The sequence below is a fragment of the Tachyglossus aculeatus genome, chromosome 6 (genome assembly GCF_015852505.1).
Source record: "Tachyglossus aculeatus isolate mTacAcu1 chromosome 6, mTacAcu1.pri, whole genome shotgun sequence".
NCBI classification, from domain to species: domain Eukaryota; kingdom Metazoa; phylum Chordata; class Mammalia; order Monotremata; family Tachyglossidae; genus Tachyglossus; species Tachyglossus aculeatus.
In genome coordinates, this window is record NC_052071.1 from 28,809,123 (window position 1) to 28,836,433 (window position 27,311).

General features: G+C 40.5%; 1 protein-coding gene and 1 non-coding gene across 2 annotated transcripts in view; one reads left to right on the plus strand and one right to left on the minus strand.

The window, feature by feature from the left end:
- Positions 1 to 27,311, minus strand: part of IL1RAPL2 (interleukin 1 receptor accessory protein like 2) — a 684,340-nt gene that overhangs the window by 342,411 nt on the left and 314,618 nt on the right. The gene's annotated exons all lie outside the window — the stretch shown is intronic.
- LOC119930147 lies at positions 2,021 to 2,158 on the plus strand. The gene has a single exon (XR_005451637.1). It is a non-coding gene; the product is annotated as a small nucleolar RNA SNORA7 (small nucleolar RNA).

Consider the following 27,311-nt stretch of genomic DNA (forward strand, 5'->3'; position numbering starts at 1 on the left):
TTAGGGCATGCTGCTTTCCTGATAATGTTTTCTTTTCTTTTAAACAATGTGTGACCTTGCTTTTGAGATTAGACACATGTTCATTTGAAGTTTCTCTAAAACCAAAGAAAGCTACGGTTATTAATTTTTACAGAAGGCAATTATAAGATTATGTTTCCAAGACAATGCTGAAACTTGTATTCATAAATAGCATCAGCAAATCTCTAATTTGTAATTAAAAAAAAGAAAAGAAAAAGGGAAGTTTTATATCTACCTGATGATCACTGAACTGCATGTTCATGTTCAATCTTTTCTCCTACTGTTTCATGTAGATAATACCTAGGCAAAGTCAATTCATTTACACTGTGAGGCCAGAATGGTTTATGCTGCTTTATAAAACACTACTTGGAAAGATAAAAATAATTATTTAAATCTACTGGCTCATAGAACACATTTAGTGAACTATGAATAGGAAGATAGCCACAGGCAGATTTTTTTCTTTCACAAGACGCATTTTCCATATTCTGGGTTGGCAGTATCCACTTGCAAAATTATTTTGCCTCAAGGCCCAAAACTGCTGGATTCTAATACGACCCATTCCTTAATGTACTGAAATACGGTAGAAACTGAGCCCTGGACCTGACCACAGCACCCACATTCATTTTCTTACGCTTTTGGCAGCCAGCAAAGTTCATCGAAGGTGGGACAAATGAATGAAATGGATGAAAGGAGGATACCCACTGGAACTACTATATGGTGTACTGATGATAAGTAAAGAATGTGTAGAGAAGCAGCGTGGCTCAGTGGAAAGAGCACATGCTTGGGAGTCAGAGGTCAAAGGTTCTAATCCCAGCTCTGCCACATGTCTGCTGTATGACCTAGGGCAGGTCACTTAACTTCTCTGACCCTCAGTTACCTGATTTGTAAAATGGGGACTAAGACTGTGAGCCCCATGTGGGACAACCTGATCACCTTGTATCACCCCTAGCACTTAGAACAGTGCTCCGCACATAGTAAACACTTAATAAATGCCTTTAAAAATATGGAACAAATGTTTTAATGATACTGTGGAGCACAACTGCAAAAAATGTCCAAGGGTATGTTCATTCATTCATTCAATTGTATGTAATGAGAACTTACTGTGTGCAAAGTACTGTACTAAGCACTTAGGAGAGTACAACAACAGATATCATTTCTGCCCATAACGAGCTCACAGTCTATAGGGGGAGACAGGAACTAACATAAATAAATAAATTACAGGTATATACATACGTGCTGTGGGGATGGTGGGGCAGATGAATGAAGAGAGCAAGTCAGGGTGATGCAGAAGAGAGTGGGAGAATAGGAGAGGAGGGTGGGTTTAGTCAGGAAAGTCTCCTTGGAGACGTGCCTTCCATAAGGAGCATGTTGTGTCTTATACTGTACTCTCCCAAGCACTTAATACAGTGCTCTGCACACAGTAAGCAGTCAATAAATATGATTGATGGTGAAATAACTACATATTGCCAAGAGACAACAGACAGAATAGCAGCCATCAGACAGAGAGTGGCATGTTAAGAACAGAGTTTCAGGAATATAGTAAGACTAAGAAGCAGATTGAAAATTGTGTCAGATTCTGAAAATACCAACATCACAGAAAAGGACTCTCTTTAAATGTGTATGTCTTGGAAGAAACTGTCAAACACGCATCAGTCCATTCAACTATACCTGCAAACAAGTATAAAATCACACTGTCACTACCACTATGTGTGAAAAAGTTCAGCCATATATAACGTATCTCTACTTCTGATGAATGTCCCAGTGTTCCAAACCTTGACAGGTTTTCCCTTCTCTTTCAGGAAAAATGTAGGCTAGGAATTACATTTGTACTAGCACTACAAAGCTCTCTTTGAAATGCCGTAATTAGATAATGATTCTTTTATATTTGTTACTAATTATGAAAACTAGGGTGGGTGGGTGGGTGTGTGTGTGTGTGTGTGTGTGTGTGTGTAACAGGCTTTTTTTTCCTCTATAGAACTTGAGTTCCAGTACCTCAGTTAATCCCCTCTCAAGGTTGCACCTGGAGAGTTTCCAATACTCTACCAGTCTCAGCTACAGGAGGGAGAGTCAAGCAGAGGCCTACCCATTCCATTCCTAGCTTGGGCAGTGACTAGCAAGTGGAAGGAAATCTGCTACAGGTCAAAACTCAACCATGCTCGGCAGCAATGACATGGGAGAGTCGAGGGCGGAGACTCGAGTTTACTGTGCAGAAGGCGGCAATGGTAAACCACTTCTATATTTTTATGAAGAAAATTCTATGGATACACTACCACAATGACTGCAGATGGAGAGCGGGGCATTCTGGGAGAGATGTGTCTGTGGTGTCACTATGGGTTGGAAATGACTCGATGGCATAAGACAAGACCTCAGTTAATGCAAAGAGGTGAGAAGCACCCCTACAATACAGGTCTCATTATCAGTGTAAATATCCCTTTGGGCACTTAAAAGTAATTGCTTCTTTCTGGGCTTACTGATGAAACAGGATCTCCAAGAACCTGCTCCATAGTGCTGTCAAATTATACATTAGAAACATTATACATTAATATCTATCTCCCCCTCTAGACTGTACATTCATTGTGGACAGGGAACATACCTACCAACTCTTGGTATTGTTCTCTCCCACATGCTTAGTACAGTAGTCTGAACACGTAAACACTCAGTAAATACCAGTGAAGATGACAATGATGTGCAGCAACCCAGCAAGGAGCACAAGTCCTAGAAGCATGAACTCTGTGATGTTGGCTCTGGTAAATTTTCCTCTAGGTGTGTGAGAGAGTACGCATGAGGAAGAACTGAGGGTGACAGAAGACTATGAATGCAATTGGAGCATAGGTGTAGCGGACAGGCTGTGTGAAAATGGACGGCACTTCAGGTGAAACTTAAAGCCACTAAGTTTCACTTTATTAAAAGTGTTCAAAAATCCTTCACGGTGTGGCCTAATGCATAGAGCACAGGCCTGGAAGTCAGAAGGATCTGGGTTCTAATCCCAGCTCTGCCATTTGTCTGCTGTGTGACCCTCCCATTGAACTTCTCTGTGCCTCAGTGACCTCAACTGTAAAATGGAGGTTAAAACTGTAAACTCCATGTGGGAAATATACTGTGTCCTATCTGATTAACTTGTATATACCTCAGCACTTAGAACAATGTCTGACATAGTAAGTGCTTAAAAAATACCATAAAACAAAATAAACTTTGGGATTAATACATTTCTAGACTGTAGACTCCATGTTAGCAGGGAATGTGTCCATTATATTGTTGTGCTCATCAAAACACTTAATACAGTGCTCTGCACACAGTAGCACTCAATAAATGTGATTGATTCAACAGAAGAAAGAAGCAGAGGCTTCTAAGAGTTGGTCTGTCCCTTCCACCACCACCAATTTATGCAGAGCTCTCCAGGCTCCATGGAAAACTCAACATGATGGGCTTGTACAGCATGTGGTTCTATGCAACATTTCTGATGTCCAGCCTGACCGTTGGGCTCAGACCAGAAGCTTAGAGTTCTGAGCTCCTTTCTTGGAGATTAGAAAAAAGGCACTGTTTAGCTTACTAGGAAAAAGACAGGCAATTTGTTAGGGTCTGTGACCAGCAGGGAATTCAGAAGCTAACAAGGGAGAATCACACACAAACCTTAGTGGAAAGAAGATCACTTTGGTCTCTCTCTTAAGGGTAAGAGAGCTGAACACTTTGAGCCTAATAAAACAAGAGACCAACAGCAAACCTGTCTGTTAGGGAAGTGGTTCACTTACCTCAAAGAACACAGATACTTAAAATGATCTGAAAGCAAAAAGTAACCAAAAAGATCTCGTTCTGTAAAGGAAGAGTTTCCAAGGCCTTTGAACAGCACAGTTTGACCCCATTAGAGGAGGCTTTAAACAGATGATCCCTCTTACTGGACCAGTTCAGCTAAATCAGGCACCAGACTATATTAACAAATTGTTCCACCATAATTACACTGTACAGCTTTGCAGCTGCAACCTAGAGTGAAAAGGTTTGCTCTGATGAAATTATCAAGAAGATAAGTATGAGTTTGGAAATCTTTTAGGTTCTTACTATTAGCACTGTACTCATACTCTTTGGCTCCTTCAGCATCTGACTATTTAAATGAATATGACATATAATGTTTGACTCGGCTTGACATTTTATATTGAAATATGTTTCAAGTGATACAAGCTTACTCCAGGTGACAACCAACTCAGCGATAGAGGGCAATATTGTGTGATGCCACATGCCAGCATTCCACTGTCCCAAGGGCAAACCTACAGTGCCTTACCCAACCCATTCACCCTTCCCACCTCCTCCAAACTACGGCTGAAACTACACAGGGACAATAAATGGATCTTGAAGGAAACTCTCTCCACAGTTTTTGGTTAGATTTTCAAGGCATTCAAGAGATCCCTGGAGCCAATAACCAAAGGCCTGGTTGAGCTAGGGAATTATCTTACTTTAAGAATGGACAATACAGAAGTGGACGAGTTAGCTGGATCTTATTCAGAGGAATCAATGTCCAGTGAGGACCCCACTGAACTTCTATAACCCAATACATCATTACAAACATAAAGAAATAGTTCACTTAGTAGTTTTGGAGGTCTTGCATCAATTTTTAAGAAAGCAGATGGATTTACAAACATGACTGAAGCAGACCATGGAGAGAGCAGTTTAAAGACATCCAGAGGTGTTCAGAAGGAATAAGCCTACTATAGGGTGTTTTAAGCAGCATGGCTCAGAGGAAAAAGCACGGGCTTTGGAGTCAGAGGTCAGGGGTTCAAATCCTGGCTCCACCAATTACCAGCTGTGTGACTTAGGGCAAGTCACTTAACTTATCTGTGCCTGTTGCCTCATCTGTAAAATGGGGATTAAGACTGTGAGCCTCCGGTGGGGCAACCTGATCACCCTGTAACATCCCCAGTGCTTAGAACAGTGCTTTGCATATAGTAAGCGCTTAATAAATTCCATCGTTATTATTATTATTATTATTATATTACGAAAAGAAGGCTGATTTTCAATTTCAGGTAAATGAATTCTTCATGAAAGTTGAAAAATCACTGAAAAAGCTTCTACTGTGGGCCTCCAGTAAAGACTCAATCATAGAACTACTTAATTATTGAAAATTGTGATGCTACGCTTTGACCTACTTTAAGATTAAACAACAGTTTAATTCATTCATTCAATCTTATTTGAGCACTTACCATGTGGAAAGCACTGTACTAAGTGCTTGGAAAGTACAATTTAGCAATAAAAAGAGACAATCAATCTCTACCACGATTTTTAGAGCGACAATATACGGAACGTAATGGAATTTCCTATTACTTTTTTCTAGAGATTTTGGAGTGTACAACATGTGTATCGAAGGGAAAACACACCCCACGATAAAGCTATTTTAACATACTGTAACTCTGCTGTATCATGTTGCACGCTGCATCATTTTGTATGTAATCAACTACTTGCTCACACCCTCCCTTCCGCCTGGAATTCCCACTTCCTTCATATCTGACAGAAACCATTCTCCCCATCTTCAAAGCCTTAAAATATGCCCTCCAGGAACCCTTCCTGGACTAACATTTCACCTTCCCACAATATTCTCCTTCCCTTCTGCATAGCCTATGCACTTAAGACCACACCCCCAAAGTACTTTGATGCTTCTCTCACCCTGACACTCATAGTACTTCGGTACATTTCTTTACACTTTATTGTTTCCCCCTCTGTTGTTTATTTTAATGTTTGCCCCCCCCTGCTAGATTGGAAACTCCACCCAAGAGCTTAGTACATTGCTCTGCACAGAGTAAGTTCTCAATAAATACCATCGGTTGTATATCTGTATCAGCTACTTATATCTTAAGTAGGCAACAATAAAAATGAACTTAGGACCAGTGTCTTGAATGTGAATCAATTTAGGGTGTGAAATTTATTAATTAAAATTATAATTATTATTAACATAAATTCAAATGTCTCAGTGCCTTCAAAATTTGCGAGTTTCTTTCTGAGAATAGGGTTTTTTACTAGAATCAATTTTAACTTCATTATGTATATGTATATATGTACATATATACATACATATTATATATTTTATATATTTATATATATATACATATCTATATATATAACTGAAAATGTGGTACTATATGTATATAGTACCACATATTCAGTTATATTAAAGCACTGTCAGATCACAGCACTCCAACAACAATAGTAGGTTTTTATGAGCACTATTTCATCAAAGTGCATATTTTTGGAGGCTATAAAACTAGATGATTTATTGTTCATCCTTTTTCTGGGGGAGTTTTTATATTACAAATTTTAAAAATAATGATACAATTCTTATATTTTAAGAATGAATGTTTTAAGCTTTTATTTCTGATCTAAGTCAAGTTTCATATTAAATCATGCTAAATTTAACTTGAGTGAAATTCAGAATCCTTTGAGAAAGAGATTTGGTTTCTAAGAGAGAAATGGAAAAATAATTCTTACATAACACATCAGCAAAAACACTTCAGCCAAAGAGAGAACAGTCACTTATCTGAAATCCCAGGAAGCACCTCCCACAGAAGGCCTTGGACATTTTGCCAGTGGAGGAAGCAGTACTTTTTGCACTTTTCCCAGAAAGTGTGTGGGATGCAAGGAGCACCTCTGGCCTGACCCTAACTCTGGGCTCTAAAATAGTCATAAACAATGTGATGTCACATCTCCAGAAGTCATCCCTCAGAAATGCCAACCAACGGTATGGAACTTGGGTATTCACCTGGCCTACTGCCTGTTATTATCTCAACACTGTGAGGGAAAAATAAAAGAAAATAAAAATACACCCATAACATGGTTCAGAAAAACCAGGCTCGCAGTCTCATGGGTAAACCAAAGGACAAAGAAAGGCATGAGAACTCAGAATAAACTATTAAATGAGCTAATAATTTTGGTGGAAAGAATATGGCTGTGTGATGCGTGTACCTGTGAGCTGTAATTGCATAAGAGAATAACATATATTATAATGTTTAGAAATGAAAATAACTTAAATGCTGGCCATGTAATTATTATTTGAAACAGAGAGCTAGATCATGGCTTATTAACCCATTCTGAAATTATCAAGGCAATTCATTTTTAAAATGTGTCTAATCATGGCAATTCAAAGAAAGCATTTGGAGGGTATTAGGAGGAATCAATCAAGGAGAGATTTCTCAGAGAAGAAAGTGGGTAAATGAAGAAGAAGGAATTCTAAAAACAAACTGGGAATATTACTTTGTAAACACTCATGCTGGACTGTTAGCTCATTAAGGGAAGAGGTAACGTCTACTGCTACCACTGATCCAGTGGCCCGCTAGGCACAAGGTCCGCCAGCCGCAGAATACGTAAAAGCAACAAGATAGTGTCCCGAGACAGCATCAGTTCAGGACAGATAATTTGGTCATCTCTCATACTTGGTGCATGGGAGGGGCCTCCACAAATTGACTCCTTGCATCACCAAAAGGAAGCCACTCCTCTTCCCACATAGCATCATGGAAAGAAAGGGTCTTTCAAAGAAGAGTTTCTGCATATCATCAACAAAGCAAGGAAGAACAAGGACTATTTGAAGCACCAAAAGGGAATTTTCTCCCAAGGGTTCATGCATACTATTAGCCAAAGAAAGGCAGAACTTGGTCATCATGCAGGGCTATTTGAGGAATCAGGACCTAAGGGGAGGAGCTACGCAGGCATTTGGGAGTGTGAGGTTAAACCTTCCCTGCAAAGTTGTGCATTACAGGATTATACCAGGATGATGTGTGTGACAAATGGGGCCAGAGGGATGTTTTAATTAAGAGGACCTGTCACTGAACCATGATCCTGCTGTGTGGTCCCTTTGGTAACTGCTACTGAGAGAGTCTCCCATCACCCAAGAGGCTCAGTGATAATAGGATTGAAGCTGTTAGTACGATCGGTGTGATATGGTATTGTCTCTCAGTATAGTAATCAATGTGGTACTGTCACTTAACGTAGTGACTGGCGGCAGGTGCCATCCAGGGAGGGAGTGGGGAAAAAACATCTACCTCTATTACAATTTCCCATGTGCCTAATACAGTGCTCTCCAGACAGCTGATTCAATCCATCAGTGTTTACTGAGCACCTACTCCGTATAGAGCACTGTATTTAGTGCTTAGGAGAGCAAAATAGAGTTAAAACACAAAGTCCCTGCAGAAGAAAAAAAAAGGATTGAGATCAATCGAATTGTGGATCTGAATAAAATCGGCTAACCAAAGTACTTTTATGCGATGTCACCTGTTAGAAGCACCATTCGTCTACACTACCGCACTAGGCACATAACCCAGTAGAGGAACTAAAACAGAAATTGTAAAAAAAAAAAAAAAAAAAAGGCTGTGAAACTACGGAAACTATCAGTTAAACCCTTCTGGAGAGAAGGACAGAGAAAAGTGACATTTCACAGAGAATAACATGATATTTTTTTCCCCTTCAAATGAACCCAATAATGAAAGCAGTCATTTCTCTTAGGTTTTCACGATATACTCATTGTAAAACAAAGAAGTAGTATTTTTCCTTGTATTTCACAGTGGAATATATGCAGCTATAATAATTTGCATATTAATGGCACTGTTATTATTAAGACTCCATGGCAAATATTTGCAAGTGATCCACTTAAAAAGAATTCCTCACAGACTACACGTATTTATGTCAGATTGGACATAATCTTAACTCATGCTGTGTCAAGCTGTCAGTTCTGGGAATTCTCTTAAACTCCTGCAAATCTCATTTAAAGGCTTGTTTGATGCCACATAATTGAAAATAACCATTAGTTGTGATGTGCTAATTTTATGCAAGGAAAATAACAAAGTGCCAGAGTTATACTTTGTCAGCCACTATTTTGAAAAGCAGTACTAAATTTTCAGTTTCCATGACAGCTAGCCTTAGGCTACAGAACCCTCTAATAATGCAATGTTTTGGCCTGGATTAAAATCAAATATTCAAGACTACGATATCAAAAATGATGAGATCTGAAGTTTTCTTTCTCTGAGATACATCCGCCTGCCTCAGGTAGTATATGTCAAAAAATGTAACCTAATTTCTTTTGAGTCTTAAGATGGGGAAGAAAAATGGTTTATGAAAACACAGTTATCAGTACCCCCTTTTATTTGTGCTTGTCGGTCTTTAAGTGAACTGTAAAGATAGACCTCATTCAAAGAAGTGCATACTTTAGGCTTTCTAAAGTAATGTTCATCCCTGAATTTCAAATATTACTGTCTACCTAAATTTTCAATAGAATTGCAAATAGCCTGTAGGTAAAAATCTAAATGAAAGATGTAGTTTAAATTGAACCCTAGAAAATAAAGTGAAAAGTTAATGAGATTTAAATTAGTAACAGCTGAAGCTTTCCCTTAAAGAAAGCATTATTGATTTTAAAGGCCTTCTTAATGAAAAAGAATGATATTCATTTACCTTTGGCTTGGGACACATTATAGGTTCATTTATAACAATAAATGAAGGTGTGTGTGACAGAGTGAAGGGGATTTGGCTTCAGCTGTCACCAGGCTGGAATCTCATGGAGAACACATTGCTTTGTCCCTCCTGTCCCATCTCATCAGGAGGAAATGCCCTAAACAACTTCCATGGGCAAAATAAATTGGCAGTACAGAGAACAGCATATCACACAGCATCGCTCTACATTACTTGAGGGCTTTTGTACCCAGGCAATGTATTCCTCGAGGAACTGCTTAGTGGATAGAGCATGGGCCCGGGAGCCAGAAGGACTTAGGTTCTAACCCTGGCTCTGCCAAAGTCTGCTGTGTGGCCAGGGGCAAGTAACTTCACTTCTCTGGACCTCAGTTCCTTCATCAGGAAAATAGGGACTACAAGTGTGAGCCCTATGTGGGACAGAGATTTTGTCCAACCTGATTAACTTGTATCTACTCCAGCACTTAGAACTGTTCTTGGCACACAGTAAGCACTTAAGTACCATTATTATTATTATTTTTAAACAACTCACACCACTTTGCAGGCAAAGCACGGTAACTAGCTGCACTTTAAAAATGGAAGCCACAGCAGACATCCTTGGATAATGCCTTCAATTGCCTAACTTTACATTTATACCATCTCATCAGATTTTGTTCTTTATGAATTAAATCCATAATAGAGTGCTTACTGTGTGCAGACCACTCCACTAAGCACTTGGGATGTACTAAAGAACTAGTAGGCATGAGCCCTGTCCTCACCAGGTTTTAAAACCATGAGGGCAGACAGACACTAAAATGAATTGCAACCAGGAGAAAGTAAGGGGATATTCAGTCAATCATATTTATTGAACACTTACTGTGTGCAGAGCACTGTACTAAGCACTTGGGAAGTACAAGTTGGCAACATATAGAGACAGTCCCTACCCAACAATGGGCTCACATGACACTGTACTTAAAGTAAGAGAGTATGTAAGTGCTGTCAGGACTTAGCTGGTGTGTTAGTGCAGAAGTGGCAGTTGGGAGCTTTAAAATGGGGAGATTAGAAATTAATCACTGAAGGCCTCCCGGATGAGATGCAATTTCAGAAGGGCTTTGAAGATGGGGAGAGGGGTAGTCTGTTAATTCAACAGGTTCCGTGAGTATGGAAAGCCAAGGAATGTTAGAACTAGCGATTTAAAAGGCAGATTAAAAGGGAGACAGGTATCAAACACAGATCACATACAGTTTGCTTTTGCACTTCTCTTACACTGTTCCTGCAGATAGCCCTGGTTCTTTAGTTGAGTCACTTTCTTTAAACTATATGGTAGTTCTGCTCATACCAGACAAAAAACAAAAGCACAATATTCTTTACAACCTTTAAACTAGCCAAAGTACTTTCCTCTAATTTAAAATTAAATGCCTTTCACTCTTATTGTGGCAAGACCACGATTGCATAATGCTAGTGTTGGCCTAATAGTACAATAAAATAAAGTGGGTAGATATGAGCCTTGCCCTGAAGGTACTTACAACCTACTACCACAAACCTTTCCCACTCTCCTTCCACATTAATCCTAATAGACAAGGTTTTAGTAAGTGCCACACTGATTGAAATTGCAGCCCTGTTTCTTGGAATCATGATTAGAGACAAAGAAAAGAATAGTTTGGAGATTCAACTGGAATTTCAAAAATCACAGTTCATTCATTCATTCAATCAATCATATTCATTGAGCGCTTACTGTGTGCAGAGCACTGCACTAAGCACTTGGGAAGTACAAATTGGCAACATACAGAGACAGTCCCTACCCAACAGTGGGCTCACAGTCTAGAAGACTAGACAGTTTAGAGCCAACCTCTGGCAAGACCCTTTCCCCAATTAATACCTTCCAATTTCAAAGTCGCCAAACCAACTTGTAACTCATACTGCAGGATGTGTCTGTTTTTGCTTTCATAGCACGAGATCTCTGAGGATAAAGAACAGGTCCATTCCTCAAAGTATAGCATTAGCATATTGAATTACACTCTGAATCTCATAGACATCCAAAAAAGTATTGGTTGACGCTGTTGCTATTGATCATGATGAAGAAAAGGGACTGAGCTACCAATTTAATGATAATGATGCCTAAGTACTTCCTTTGTAAATAAACCCATCTGTTTCCTCCCTATCTCAGAGAGGTTTTAAGGATTATTATTTATAATAATAATAAAAAATAGAATTTGTTAAAAGCTTACTACGTGCCAAGCACTGTTCTAAGCACTGAGGTACATACAAGGTAATCAGGTTGTCCCACATGGGGCTCCCAGTATTAATCTGCAATTTACAGATGAGGTAACTGAGGCACAGGGAAGTGAAGTGACTTGCCCAAAGTCACAGAGCTGATAAGTGGTGGAGTCAGGATTAGAACCCACAACCTCTGATCCCAAGCCCGTGTTCTTTCTATTAAGCCACTCAGATTCTGTGAGCCCATTTTTGGGTAGAGGCTGTCTCTATATGTTGCCAATCTGGACTTCCCAAGCGCTCAGTACAGTGCTCTACACACAGTAAGCGCTCAATAAATACAACTGAATGAATGAATAAGTGAAATATATTTGAGCTCCCGGGAAAATCACTAAATAACCTGGAATTGGTACTTAAAAAATCAAAGAGGGAAAAAATGGAAATAGACGTTCTGCAAATGTACTCTACTTCCTGTCTCCATTTGTTCCATTTACTGAAGAAACTAACAGTACACATAACTGTCTGGACCTCACACACACTCTCAGATAAGGAACAAAGTGTTTCACTCTTGTCATTTGACCCTGTTCTAGTTTCATGGTTTTTTCTTCTCTAAAAAGCATGTTATACAATTTTTCTCTTCAGGAAGCAAACCAATTATAAGTGACAAAAATAATATTCAAAATTGCAAAGAAAAATGCACTCCCAATGAAGATCTGGAATTGCATGGATAGTTCTACAATTTGCAGGTAACTATGGATTTTATAAAGACAGATTATAATTATAACACTAGTCAATTACTATATGCAAAAGCAAACTGCCCTGACAAATCATACTCTTCACAGAAACTGATGAAGTGTATAAAGAAAGCTGAATAGAAAGCACCTCAAGAGGTGCTTGATGACAAGCAAAGCCAACTGAAGAGTGGTGCAGGGCCTGAGGTGACTGTCATCATGACCTCTGACTGTCTCCCTTATTCCATCTTCTCTTCCAATTCCCTCTCTCCTTTACTCCTCAAGTAGTTCCATCTAAGAACAGGATGTGGATGTTTGGCCGTGCCTTTCACCACCCTCATGGTGGATGGCTTTGCTGGCCCAGGGGAAGCAATCTGTGCACTCCTGAAACCATGAGCCATAAGAGCAGCCAACATGTTTTCTAATTCCATGCCATCCAACGGATTTTTTAAAAAAAATGTGTTTTGGCATTGATGCACTATCCTTTTCCACCTTGCATTGAAATCTTTCATGACAGCCACTTAGAATTTGATCCATCATCCATTAGTTTGTCAAGAGCTTTTCTGAACATTTGTTTCTTTGCCAAAACTCAGAAGTGTCGGGGCATGTTTCTCTTTTAAACAAAAGTTGCTGCTCAATCTCGTGGTCATTGCAACATGAGGTTGAAGCACTACCATACACAGTCCTCTCATGAGCCTGTTTTGGGTAAGGAAGGGGGACAGGCAATACGGACAAACACATATGAAGAATATGAGAGAAAAGAAACAGATGTGGAGATCTGAGAATAGACCAAATAAGTCTATTTTCTAGGCTCAGATTTTGCCAATGAGTCCAGGAATATAATATTAAACAATAAAATGTTCTTTAAACAAACTGCAAGTCCACAAATATCTCTACTCATTGCACAATTTTAGCTGATTCAAGTTTCTTATGTTCAGAACAGCACTTTTCACCACTTTCCCTTCCCTCTATTGATTTTAATTATGTTCTATCTTGGTATGCAAGCCAAGGAAACTTCAAAACTTAGATGTATAAATTTAGCTCCCCTTAGCCAAATGAGGTTCCCCAGGTTTGCTTCTGTATCATGGGAATTTGGGAAGCAGAACACGGTTTTCATCCTTGAGCATAATTGTAATTCTCCTTTCAGAAATATCTTCTGCTTTTCTAAATTTCCCTTTGAGAAAACTTTTCAACAGAAAAGGATTCTTTGGGGCAGTGAAAAGGGAAGTCAGGTCTCCTCTGCTTTCCCTGTATTTTGCCAAGACAATGGTGAGCGATATCAGAGGACAGACATTGTCCCTTAGAAGTCTTACACAAAAAGTTTTTCAGAAACACCTACTTGTCTCCCAGTGTACTAAAGAGGAAAGATGGCTGTGTGACTTTGGGAAAGTCACTCAACTTTTCTGTGCCTCAGTTACCTCATATAGTAATACGGGGATCAAATCCTTCCCCAACTTATACTGTGTCCACCCTGATAAGCTTGCATCTACCCCAGTGCTTAAAATGGTGAGAACTTAATACCATTCAATCACCTTGCCCCCCACCACCTTACCTGGCTGCTCTCCTACTATAACCCAGCCCGCACACTTCGTTCCTTTAATGCCAACCTACTCACTGTACCTCAACCTCATCTGTTTTGCCGCCAACCTCTGACCCACATCATGCCTCTGGCCTGAAATGCCCTCCCTTTTCATATCCACAGATGATCACTCTCGCCACCTTCAAAATCTTATTAAAAGTACACCTCCTTCAAGAGGCCTTCTCTGATAAGCCTTCATTTCTTCTTCCCCACTCCCTTCTGTGTCATCACTGCACTTGGATTTGCACCCTTTATTCACCCCTCCCTCAGCCCCACAGCACTTAGGTACATTGCCATAATTTACTTATTTATATTCATGTCTGCCTCCCTCTCTAATCTGTAAGCTCACTGTGGACACAGAAAATACCTAACAACTCTGTTATATTCTACTCTCCAGAGTACAGGGCTCAGCGCACAATAAGCACTAAATAAACAGGATGATTGATTTTAAAAAGCTGCATTTGATATCAAACCAATGAAATTTATTGACACTTTACAGTGTTCACAGCACTGCACTTAAATTAACCACTTAAAAATTCATTCATTCAATCATATTTATTGAGTGCTTACTGTGTGCACAGCACTGTACTAAGCATTTGGGAAGTACAAGTCGGCAACACAATTTGTATTGCCATCAGGCCAGACTTAAGACTTCCTTAATAAAACTTTCCAAGATGACAAATCTTGTACCCAGTTCTGAGATGAGATCAACATACCAATGAAGTTCTGCAGACTTTAAGCATGCATTTTCAACTGTGGCTTCCTTTTGCTTAAAAAAAAAAGATTATCGACTTTGTCCACTGAGCATTGTTAACACTGACACTCAGTAAACAACTATACTAATACGACATTTTCTTCCTTCTTTCTGGTTCTCTGAAACCCTCCAACAGCACACCATGACAATTCCCACTTAACCCTTAACATTTGACCAAATGACTCTGCTGCTACAGTTCCTTTCATAATATTGTCACTTGCTTGACTCCTAACTATTAATAAAAAGAGGAGAATGAACTTGCACTTTTGCAAATACCCATCGAGAAGAAGGGGCCCAGACTATGCCATCTGGTCAGAAGTCTATTTTTTTTCCACATACAACGACAGTCTAGTCAAAGTGCCTATAATAGTATCAGCACATCAACCTGTTTCTTGGCAATTCTACAACATTTGGTCGTTTCCTCCTGGAAAGCAGACAATTTTAAAAATAGTAGTAATGCCCACTCACAAACTAGGCCTTATTGCAGTAGCTATCTTTCTCTGGCTAAGCACTGATCATTTAAAGTTCATGTAGTATTCAGTCCTGATCATGAAACAAAACAAATCTGAATTAGCAACATCCTCCTAGGTTCCTTTAAACACTCAAATTAGCATCTCATTGGTGCTGAACTCATAGTGCAAAAACTCTTACAGAGTGCGTGTCCTAGCAACCACTGCCACACTCTCTTACAGATCTCAGTAAGTCCAAGGGACTGAGATCCAGACTGGGTTAGGCCCTGGGAAACCGCTCACTCTCCACTGGTTCCTTCCCCTCTGCCTTCAAACATGCCCACCTCTCCCCCATCCTAACAAAACCCTCTCTTGACTCCACTGCCCCTTCTAGTTATCACCCTTTCTCCCTCCTACCCTTCCTTTCCAAACTCCTAGAATGAGTCGTCTACACTTGCTGCCTCAAATTCCTCAACTCTCTCTCCTAGACCACCCCCAATCTGGCTTCTGTACCCTACACTCCACCGAAACTGCCCTCTCAAAGGTCACCAATGACCTCCTTCTTGCCAAATCCAATGACTCCTACTCTATCCTAATCCTCCTTGACCTCTCAGCTGCCTTCGACACTGTGGACCACCCCCTTCTCCTCAACACGCTATCCAACCATGGCTTCACAGACTCCATCCTCTCTTGGTTCTCCTCTTATCTCTCGGCCATTCATTCTCAGTCTCCTTTGTGGGCTCCTTCTCTCCCTCCCATTCCCTCACTGTAGGGGTTTCCTTAAGGGTCAGTTCTTGGTCCCCTTCTGTTCTGTATCTATACTCACTCCCTTGGTGAACTCATTCACTCCCATGGCTTCAACTACCATCTCTACGCTGACGACACCCAAATCTAAATCTCCGCCCCAGCTCTCTCTCCCTCCCTACAAGCTCATATTTCCTCCTGCCTTCAGGACGTCTCCATCTGGATGTCTGCCCGCCATCTAGAATTCAATATGTCCAAGACTGAGCTCCTTATCTTCCCTCCCAAACCCTGACCTCTCCCTGTCTTTCCTGTCACTGTAGATGACACTACCATCCTTCCTGTCTCACAAGCCCACAACCTAGGTGACATCCTTGACTCCACTCTCTCATACATCCCACACATCCAATCCATCACCAAAACCTGCCGGTCTCATCTCCACAACATTGCCAAGATTCGCCCTTTCCTCTCCATCCAATCCACTACCTTGCTGGTTCAATCTCTCATCCTAAACTTCAGTCTATACTTCACTCTGCTGCCCGGTTTATCTCTGTACAGAAACGTTTTGGGCATGTCACGCCCCTCCTCAAAAATCTCTAGTGGTTGCCTGTCAACCTAAGAATCAAGCAAAAACTCCTCACTCTCGGCTTCAAGGCTCTCCATCACCTCACCCCCTCCTACCTCACCTCCCTCCTCTCCTTCTACAGCCCAGCTTGCACCCTCTGCTCCTCTGCTGCTAACCTCCTCACTGTGCCCCGTTCTTGCCTGTCCCACCACTGACCCCTGGCCCATGTCCTACTTCTGGCCTGGAATGCCCTCCCTCCCCACATCCACCAAACTAGCTTTCTTCCTCCCTTCAAAGCCCTATTGAGAGCTCACCTCCTCCAGGAGGCCTTCCCAGCCTGAGCCCCCTTTTTCCTCTCCTCCTCCCCAATGCCCCCCCACCCTATTTCTTCCCCCTCCCACAGAATTTGTATATATTTGTATATATTTATTACTCTATTTTACTTGTACATATTTACTACTCTATTTTGTTAATGATGTGCATATAGCTACAATTCTATTTATTCTGACGGTTTTGACACCTGTCTACATGTTTTATTTTGTTATCTGTCTCTTCCTTCTAGACTGTGAGCCTATTGTTGGGTAGGGACCGTCTCTATATGTTGCCAACTTGTACTTCCCAAGTGCTTAGCACAGTGCTCTGCACACAGTAAGCACTCAATAAATACGATTGAATGAATGAATGAATAGGGAAAGAAGGGAAAGGTAACTATAGTTACAAATAATCCAAAGCACTTTCCCACATCTTGAGGCCCTTCCAAAGCCACATTTGATACAATCAAATCAGTCAATGGTATTTGTTGAGATTTTACTGTGTTCACTGCACTGTAGAGTTTGTAGACATGATCCTTCCTGACAAGGAGATTAGAGTCTTAAGGGGGAGGCAAACATTAACGTAAATAACGTAAAGGGGAAATGCCATAATAGAAGGATAAATATTTAAGTGTTGTGAGGCTGAGGTGAGGTGACTATTATTAAACTTAGTGTTTAAGGGGTACAGACCCATTTACACTTGTAATGCAGAAGGGAGGGCAAGTAGGGGAAATGAGAACTTATTCAGGAAAGGCCTCCTGGAAGAGATGTAGTCTTGGGGTCACTAAAGAGACTTTGAAAGCAACTCATTACTTTCAGCACTGTCAGAACCCATCAGCTTTTCTCCATCAAGTAAATTTTGAATGAAGTGCTTATTCTTAATCCATTTTTTGAAGGGTAGAGGCCTCATTAAAAGTTTTTCCCCCAAACCTCATAAGAAGCCTGAGCATACTCATCATCATCATCATCATCAATCGAATTTATTGAGCACTTACTATGTGCAGAGCACTGTACTAAGCGCTTGGGAAGTACAAATTGGCAACACAGAGACAGTCCCTACCCAACAGTTGGCTCACTGTCTAAAAGGGGGGGACAGAGAACTAAACCAAACATACCAATAAAATAAAATAAATAGAATAGATATGTACAAGTAAAATAGAGTAATAAATATGTACAACCATATATACATATATACAGGTGCTGTGGGGAAGGGAAGGAGGTAAGATGGGGGGATGGAGAGGGGGACGAGGGGGAGAGGAAGGAAGGGGCTCAGTCTGGGAAGACCTCCTGGAGGAGGTGAGCTCTCAGCAGGACCTTGAAGGGAGGAAGAGAGCTAGCTTGGCGGAGGGGCAGAGGGAGAGCATTCCAGGCCCGGGGGATGACGTGGGCCGGGGGGTCGATGGCGGGACAGGCGAGAACGAGGTACGGTGAGGAGATTAGCGGCGGAGGAGGGGAGGGTGCGGGCTGGGCTGTAGAAAGACAGAAGGGAGGTGAGGTAGGAGGGGGCGAGGTGATGGACAGCCTTGAAGCCCAGGGTGAGGAGTTTCTGCCTGATGCGCAGATTGATTGGTAGCCATTGGAGGTTTTTGAGGAGGGGAGTAATATGCCCAGAGTGTTTCTGGACAAAGATAATCCGGGCAGCAGCATGAAGTATGGACTGAAGTGGAAAGAGACACGAGGATGGGAGATCAGAGAGAAGGCTGGTGCAGTAGTCCAGACGGGATAGGATGAGAGCTTGAATGAGCAGGGTAGCAGTTTGGATGGAAAGGAAAGGGCGGATCTTGGCAATGTTGCGGAGCTGAGACCGGCAGGTTTTGGTGACGGCTTGGATGTGAGGGGTGAATGAGAGAGCGGAGTCGAGGATGACACCAAGGTTGCGGGCTTGTGAGACGGGAAGGATGGTAGTGCCGTCAACAGAGATGGGAAAGTCAGGGAGAGGACAAGGTTTGGGAGGGAAGACAAGGAGTTCAGTCTTCGACATGTTGAGCTTTAGGTGGCGGGCAGACATCCAGATGGAGAAATGATAGTGTTACATAAGTGTACATTAGGCAAACCACTTGGAAATTCAAATGCATTTTAAAACTCTTCCCAGTTCTTTCTCCAGCTGCTTAATGGCCATAGTGTTGCATCTTCATTTTCAAATAATGTAAGGCAAAGAACAATTGGGGGTTTTGGCAGCAAATGAGCCTCAATAGTATTGTTATTCATTAATGACAAGAAGCAGGTCAAAGACCTCTCTTCCTTGTGTGTACCTCTTAATTGGCTTAGGAAAAACACCTATTCAAAAATAATGCATAGAAGAACTAGAAGCTCCCATACTCCTTCCCGCCTGGACTCTTAGAATCACACCGAGCACACCCGAGCAGATAGAAAGGTGCAGAAAACGGGAACAGGGAGTCGAAGGAGTTCAGCTGGGCGAAGGCATGTGCTAACACCACTAGGGCTTTTATTGGAGGCTTGGATATGGGGCTACTGGAGTTGCCACCCAAATGGCCACTGTTAGGCATTAAGATCCAGACTCATCCAGTGAGACATCATGGCTACATCAAACTTCCTATAGCCAATATAATCTCATAAAAAAACATTCTTTCTCCTTGTTGACCCAATATGAATGTTAGAAATGTATTTCCTGAATGAAGAAAAAATGTTTTTGCATTTCCTCTACTTCATCTCTTCCACTCCCTTTAAAGATATTGCTGATTTGAAGGGATACTCTGGTGGGAAAGATAATTGTCCAAACACACCCTCTTCTAAAACACAAATCAAGGGGACAGATGTCTCAGTGTTTCAGCATCCCGTTTAATTTCCAGACCATTGGTGCACAACTTCCCCTGGGTGACGACCTTTCTTAGACCTCCGTTCTGCTGCAGTCGCCCTCACAAGCACGGGGACTTGATGAGCCAAACTGTGAGAATCATCTGGAAGCCCTGACGATACAGTAATGGAAGAGAAGCTGCATGACCAAGTGGAAAGAGCATGGGCCTGGGAGTTAGAGAACCTGGGTTCTAATGCCGGCTCCGCTACTTGTCTGCTGTGTCACCTTGGGCAAGTCACATAAGTTCTCTGTGCCTCAATTACCTCATCTGTAAAATGAAGTCAAAGAATGTGAGCCCTATGTGGGACAGGGACAGTGTCTGACCCTATTATCTCTAATCTATTCCAGTGCTGGTCATATAGTAAGCACTTAACAAATACCATAATAATAATAATAATTATTACTATTATTATAGGTTGCATAGTTGCAGCTCAGTCCCAGCCCACAGCACTCATGTACAAATCCTTATAATCTCCCATTTCTCCTATTTGTTAACATTTTAGTGTCTAGTTCCCCCAAACTGTAAGCTCTTTGTGGGCAGGGATCGTGTCCGCCGACTCCATTGTATTGTACTCTCCCTAACACTTAGTACAGTGCACTGCACACAACAAACTTTCAACAAATATCATTGATTGATTGATACTTCTTAGCCAAGGCATTGCTTGGAGATGGTAAGCACTGCAACTCTATCTGCTCTGTGATTTAAAAAAGGTCAGTTTGGAATTGTCAGTCTTTCAAACGTTGAAATCACTGGGGAAAAATGATGTGATTTGCAGTTTTACTTTTCCTTAATTATGCAAAGTGTAACTGGAAATCTACTTGAAATGGACTTAACAATTAAATTCAATTGTTTTGCCACTCCTTTGAGAATATCTTGTTTGGAAAATCTGTAGAAACTGTGAGTCACTAATAAAATTCGAGTCAGCCAGTCTTGCGTCAAGGGTATAACATTCAAGGGAAAAAAAACAGTCATTTGCATGAATCTTGATGGGATGTGAAGGCCTTATCTATCAGTTAGCTACATTATTAGTTCATTTCCAATTTTCCACCATAATTTGGGGTAAATTTGGAAAGGCTTTAGTAGCATGAGTGGTAGTAATAGTATTTATTAAGCACATACTGGGTGCAGAGTACTGTACTAAACACTTAGGAGAGTACTATTTAACAGAGTTGGTAAAAGTATTCTCTGTGCAACAGGACCCAATGGTCTAAGTAAAATTAATTTATTTGGTCCTTTTTCTCCAGTTGTCCTCATCCTATGAAAGCTGGATACATGGCTATGTGGGATGAGGACTGAGACTGCCTGAATATTTTCAAAATTAAGATCCCCTAACTAGTTCCATACTTCAGATATTGCTGAGGTATATTTCTTATTCAATGCCCTCCTGCTGAGAAACTTTTTATAATCCTCTGAGGAAGAAAGATTCAGGACTATGAAGATTTCAGATTTTCTGGAAACCGTCAGTGGAAAGGGTTGTAATAAAAATATAAACACTTCATGAAAAATGAACACCTGGTTCAACTAAGCTCTGGACCCTTCTGGTGATACTTTAGACATAAAACTCCAGGAATTTCTCAGATGAATTGGACTAATCTTGGCAGAGTTAAGCCTAAATTTACTATTAAATACTGTCGGAAGAACCAGTGGGGACTTTCCTTCAACATAATTCTTCCATATTAATCTTTAGATTTCAAAGTGATATGCTGAAGAGGAAAAAGATAAAAAAAAAAGCTTTTCATTATTCCTATTTTCTCATCCACTCCAAACAATAATTCTCAGTAACCCGCAATGGAAAAGTCCTTGGCAGATTTCTTCTTATTGCACATCTTCCTATTCAATGAAGAGCTGCTATGGCAGCCTCCCTCACAAAGGCTCTTCCTTCCAAATCTATGCCTTATTGCGACACCAACCATCTCATGTAAATTGAAATAAATTCTGAAGCATAAATTCCTTTTCTTAGGAAGGAGGAATGGAAAAGAATGTTCTTAGCATTTAATAGTGCCTTCAAGGAGTAAAAACAGTAAAAAAACCAAATAGCCTCTAAGGCCAGCAAATCACTAAATAAATGAAATTTCCTTCAAGACTGTAAGCTTGCTGTGGGCAGAGAATGTGCCTACTGACTCTATTGAACTGTACTCCGCCCCAGGCACTTAGTACAGTTCTCTGCACATGGCAAGTGCTCAATAAATACCATTGATTGGAATTGTTTCCAAAGATTCCAGCATCCTTGGAAACTCCCTCCCCATGATAAGCTCAGGTACTTTAATATCTGAGGCTCCTTGTTTTCACACCTCTGACAGATTACTTCACTTTCTTGTCTTCAAGGTTCCGCATCTGTAAAATGGGGATTAAATATCTGTCATTCCTTCCCCTTCCACTGTGAGCCCCAAGTATTAATAATAAAAACAATAATAGTAGTATACAAATCACTTAACTTCTCTGTGCCTCAGTTACCTCATCTGTAAAATGGAGGTGAAGTTCCTAGTCTTCCCTCTCAGACTGTGAACCTGGGTGAACCTACGTGCCAAGAACTTTATTAAGCTTTGGGGTAGATGGAAAATCATCGGGTCAGACCCAGTACTTGTCCTATATGGTGGTCTCAGTTTAAGTAGGAGAGAGAACAGGTTTTGAATCCCCATTTACGAACGAGGAAACTGGGGCCCCAAGAATTTAAATAACTTGCCCGAGGTAACACAGTGACCAAATGGCAGAGCTGGGATTAGAACCCAGGTCATTCAATCAATCTGTGTGCAGAGCTTTGCCTATTAAAAACATTTTATTCAAATGTCATAGATTGATCACTGAGTTAGCTCTATGAGAACCCCAGCTTTCAAAGGCAGGCAATAAATATTTCTTAAATTATATCCTGGACATCACCTTTCTTCTTAAAAATAATCTAGAAATGTGTATAAAATGGCAAAGAGGTGTGGGAGTTACTTCCATGAAGACTGTTTTTGAGAAATTGAAAATCTTTCAACAATTATCTGATACATGCAGCAGCAGCATGGTGCGATAGCTGCTAAATGAAATGGACCACTGACTGAAAGCAAAAAGTCATCATCATAAAATAAAGCAAGTTGGACTGTAGAAAGATCACCTTGTAAAGGACTTTAGCCTTGGTACCAGGACTGTTGGAATCCAATTTTCAAATGATGAAGTTGGGCCTTGGAATTCTCAAATGCACAAAAGGTGCCAAATTTGAAGAACTTAAGTAATATAAGACAGGATGGGAAAATTTGAAGACACGTACTCTACCATGGCAGATCTAAGATTCCTGCTGGAATACACTCTAGCCGCCTATTCATGATATTGGGAGAGGTCCAGAGAAGTGTTGTATTTTGTTTAACATCTCAGTGGTGTCTCAAGAAAGCTACTGAGAAGTACAAAACGAAATCTAATTGGCATGCATTACTGTTTGAGGGCAATCAAAAAACTTAATAACATGGGACAAAAACAACAACAACAAAAATACTGACCTTCACAAAATTAGAAATAATCTTGTAGTTTAATGAAAAACAACTCGTCGATTTTCACTGCTATCCATGTATACTATTCCATCCTTAAAAGTAGTTAATTCAGCCACCTAAATTAGGACCTGTATTTCCTGAGATTAACAGACAGTTTTACACTATGAGGATTAAGGCCTTATGCACAAGGTTAAATACAGATTTCCCCTTCACACTCTAAGCGTTTGAGTTAGAAGAGTTACCATGGTTGAAAAAACTGTGATTGGTAAAAATTTTGTCATCTGTCATGAACTTATTACACACCAAGCACTCTACAAGTGCTGGGGTAGATACAAGATAGAATACAGTCCCTCACTCACCCAGGTTCACAGTCTGAGAGGGAAGACTAGGAACTTCACTTCCATTTTACAGATGAGGTAACTGAGGCACAGAGAAGTTAAGTGACTTGCCTAAGGTCACAGCAGGCAAGTGGCTGGACTAGAATTCAAACTCAGGTCTTCTGACTTGCAGGACTGTGCTCTTTCCACAAGACCACCCTGCTTCCTGAAGACCAAAAGCTAATAATAATGATAATGATGGTATTTGTTAAGTGCTTACTATGTGCCAAGCACTGTTCTAAGTGCTGGATAATGGGTGAAGCAGGTTAGTGACTTCAACCACAACTTTTCCATCATTGAGTATGCCTATCCAAGAAATCGCCACTACTCAAATCATTGCTAAGACATCTGAATATTGTTCAGTAAAAGCAAAGTGAACTTTATTGCTATGTGGATTTTGGCCAAAATAGTTGTAACAATAGTTAGTAGTAGAATAATTTACTGAGTGCCCACTTGCTGCAGTGCACTGTATTAGATTCTTGGCGTGGCTTAGTGGCAAGAGCATGGGCTTGGGAGTCAGTGGTCATGGGTTCTAATACCACCTCCACCACTTGTCTGCTGTGTGACCTTGGGCAAGCCACTTAACTTCTCTGTGCCTCAGTTACTTCATCAGGAAAATGGGGATGAAGACTGTGAGCCCCACGTGGGACAACCTGATTACCTTGTATCTACCCCAGTGCTTAGAACAGTGCTTGGCACATAGTAAGCATCTAACAAATACCATCATCATTATTATTATTATTAGAGAATAATTGAACCAGCGTGGCTTAGTGGAGAAGCAGTGTGCCTTAGTGAACAGAGCCCAGGTCTGGGAGTCAGAAGGACCCAGGTTCTAATGCAAGCTCTGCTACATGTCTGCTGTCTGACCTTGGATAAGTCAGTTCACTTCTCTGAGCCTCAGTTACCTCATCTGTAAAATGGAGTGTGAGCCCCATGTGGGACAGGGACTGTGTCCAACCTGATTAACCTGTGTCTACCCCATAACTTAGAACAGTACTTTGGCACACAGTAAGTGCTTAACAAGTACTATTATTATTATTATTACTATTATTATTCTCATCATCATCACGATTAAGCACCACATCCCCTGCCCACAAGGAGCTTACATTCTATCAGGGGAGACAAAATGACTGAACTGTTAAAAGATATTATTTACAAATGAAGTAGTTAATTAGCGGTCAAAACATAGACAGGAAATATGATTTCCTTTCCCCACAATTAAATAATTGGTCCAACTTTTGAAATGTTCAAACTTCATAACTTTCTTCTCTGAATCAAGAGCTCAGTAATATGAACATAATCTAAGTACTCTACAGAATATGAGTCATGGCACTGATGTTCAAAGAGTTTACACACTTACAGTTTACCAAGAAAATGGCATTTGATCATTTTAAAGAATGGATTTGATTCACAACTATGAGCTCAGCAACAGAAGGAAGGATTTCAGGATAGCAGAATGCACTCTTCCATTCCAGCTTCTTAGGCTATGATTATCAACTTCATGTTCTGAAAACTAACTGAATGATAAAGCAATACATCTCCTCTTTCAAATTGCCTAAATGAAAAGAGAGGACGACTTAAACAAGTGTCTTCATTATCAATATTCCCTTCTGTTCATCTTCTTTGAAAAATGAAATGACCTTCTACAGATCCCTTGGATTTGAAGTGCTTACTGTTTCCCTCCCTTGCTCGGTTGTAATGCAAATGTGCACACTGCATGGAGAGAGGCGAGAGGCTCATGGGACCAAGAATTAAAGAGCCGATCACAAGGTAACACAGATTCAAACAGATGGACAAATCTTGGTTCTTCAGCTGTAACATTCCATGGGGTTTCCTTTAGCCGATTTGAATGTCTCAGAGGGAAGTCAGATTTACACCTGATGCATCTGTGCTCAAAGGCCCCCTGCCTCTAGAATGACTTTTCAGAGTGTTATTGGAAACAACAACATTAAGATAATGGCAAGAATGACAGTGAGAAAGTCACAGGGGAGGCAAAATAAATGAAATCAATTAGGATCATAAACACTGGCTTGACTTCTTGTGCCTTTCAAGTCAAATACGTATTTATACAAAGCATTTTAGATCCTGGTGCTAACAAGCTTGCTTTCATCAGAATGATTTAAAAAATTAGAGGGGAAAAAAAAGCCTCTTTCTATTTCAAGCTGCTTTCAGAAAGCACTTTTGCATGAGTAGAGGTAAATGTACATAAAAAAAAATTATGCCGCCCAACCTATTCTTTCAGAAACAATATTTATTCATAGATTAAGTAGTTCTTGAAATAAGTCCGTTTTTATAGTAAACTTTTGGATGGCCTATTTTAGTTGGTTTAACAGAAAACCACATTCCCACGAATAAAGAAGGATAAAATATGCACAGGCAACAGCTCTGTTAGATGTGCACAAACGGAATGCATCATTGTGAGGTCAGCTGTCATTCTTTTTGAATTGGTCCCTTAACACATCACAGAGCAGATGGAAAAGACCAGTTTGACATGACTCTTTGGCTTAATTATAGCATTACCAAGACAGCATATGGACTTGGTTGTACTGTAGAATTTTATTCAGTGAATTTATTTCCACATAATTTCAGTGATGTGTTTCATTTGGTTTCACACTACTTTCAGTATTTATCTTCTACTTCAATTGAATCATTTTTATCTGTGGATTCATAGGTCAGACTGCTCAACCAATTATGCTTGTTGGAGACCATCCATAAAAGGTGTTCAGTTAGGATTTACGACTGGTTCAAGATTTTTCGATTGGGTATTCCCCTGGCTTTCTTATTAGTAGCTCGGTGGGGATCCCTAAGAAAATCTTACCTTTGGGCAGGCTGGATCACTGTACTGGCTTCTATAAGTTCGCTGTGGACAGGGAATGTGTCTTTTATATTGTTATGATGTATTCTCTCAAATGCTTAGTACAGTGCCCTGCACACAGTAAAGCACTCAATAAATATGATTAATTGATTCTGCATTGGACTGTAGGGATGATGTGACCCATAGAAAGGCAACAACAAACCCGTAGATGCCTTGTTTCCTGGGGTTGATTAGGGCATGAGGAATGGAGTGCGGCGAGCAGGAAAAAATTGCAACCAGCAACTCAATCATGTCATTAAGATAATGTCATCTTACAGTCCCTCCCATAGCCAAAGCCATGGCAGCTGCTGCTCTAGTCATCTGAAAAAGGAATTTGAGTGTTCCAGGATTTTACTGCCAACCTGCCACACACAACTCTGCATGTATGTGGAATACATCACTGGAAAATCATTTAAAACTTCTGCAGACTTCAGGGATGGTAGCCTGAGTACTAAATTTTGGTGACAGCATAGATAAAATAGAAGATGAAATACTGTCAGGAAAAACTACCCCTTGACTTGGCCAAAGCTAGAATTTAGATCCTCAGACAACAATCTATCAGCAACTGTAATTTAACTGAATTCCCTGAAGAGCAATAAAATGGTGGCTCAGAAGACAGCAGAAACATTATACATCAGTTTCTGCTTCTGACCCAAAATGCAAGAGTGTATTTTGATTTATGCTACAGTACCGATTTTAATTTGAATTCAAACACAAAAGCAAAAATTATGCCTCCATCAAAAATATTTAAAACTTTTTATTCACTCAGAGAGCAGGGATGTCAACTATTCTTTTTAGTCACGGGGGTGAAATTGAGGTGGGGAGTAGGGACTTGGAGAGGCAGCATGGCTTGGTGGATAGAGCACAGGCCTGAGAGTCAGAAGGACCCGGTTTCAAATCCTGGCTTTGCCACTTGTCTGCTCTATGATCTTGGATAAGTCACATCACTTGCCTCAGTTACTTCATCTGTAAAATGGGGATTAAGATTGTGAGCCCCATGTGGGATAGGGACTGTGTCCAACCT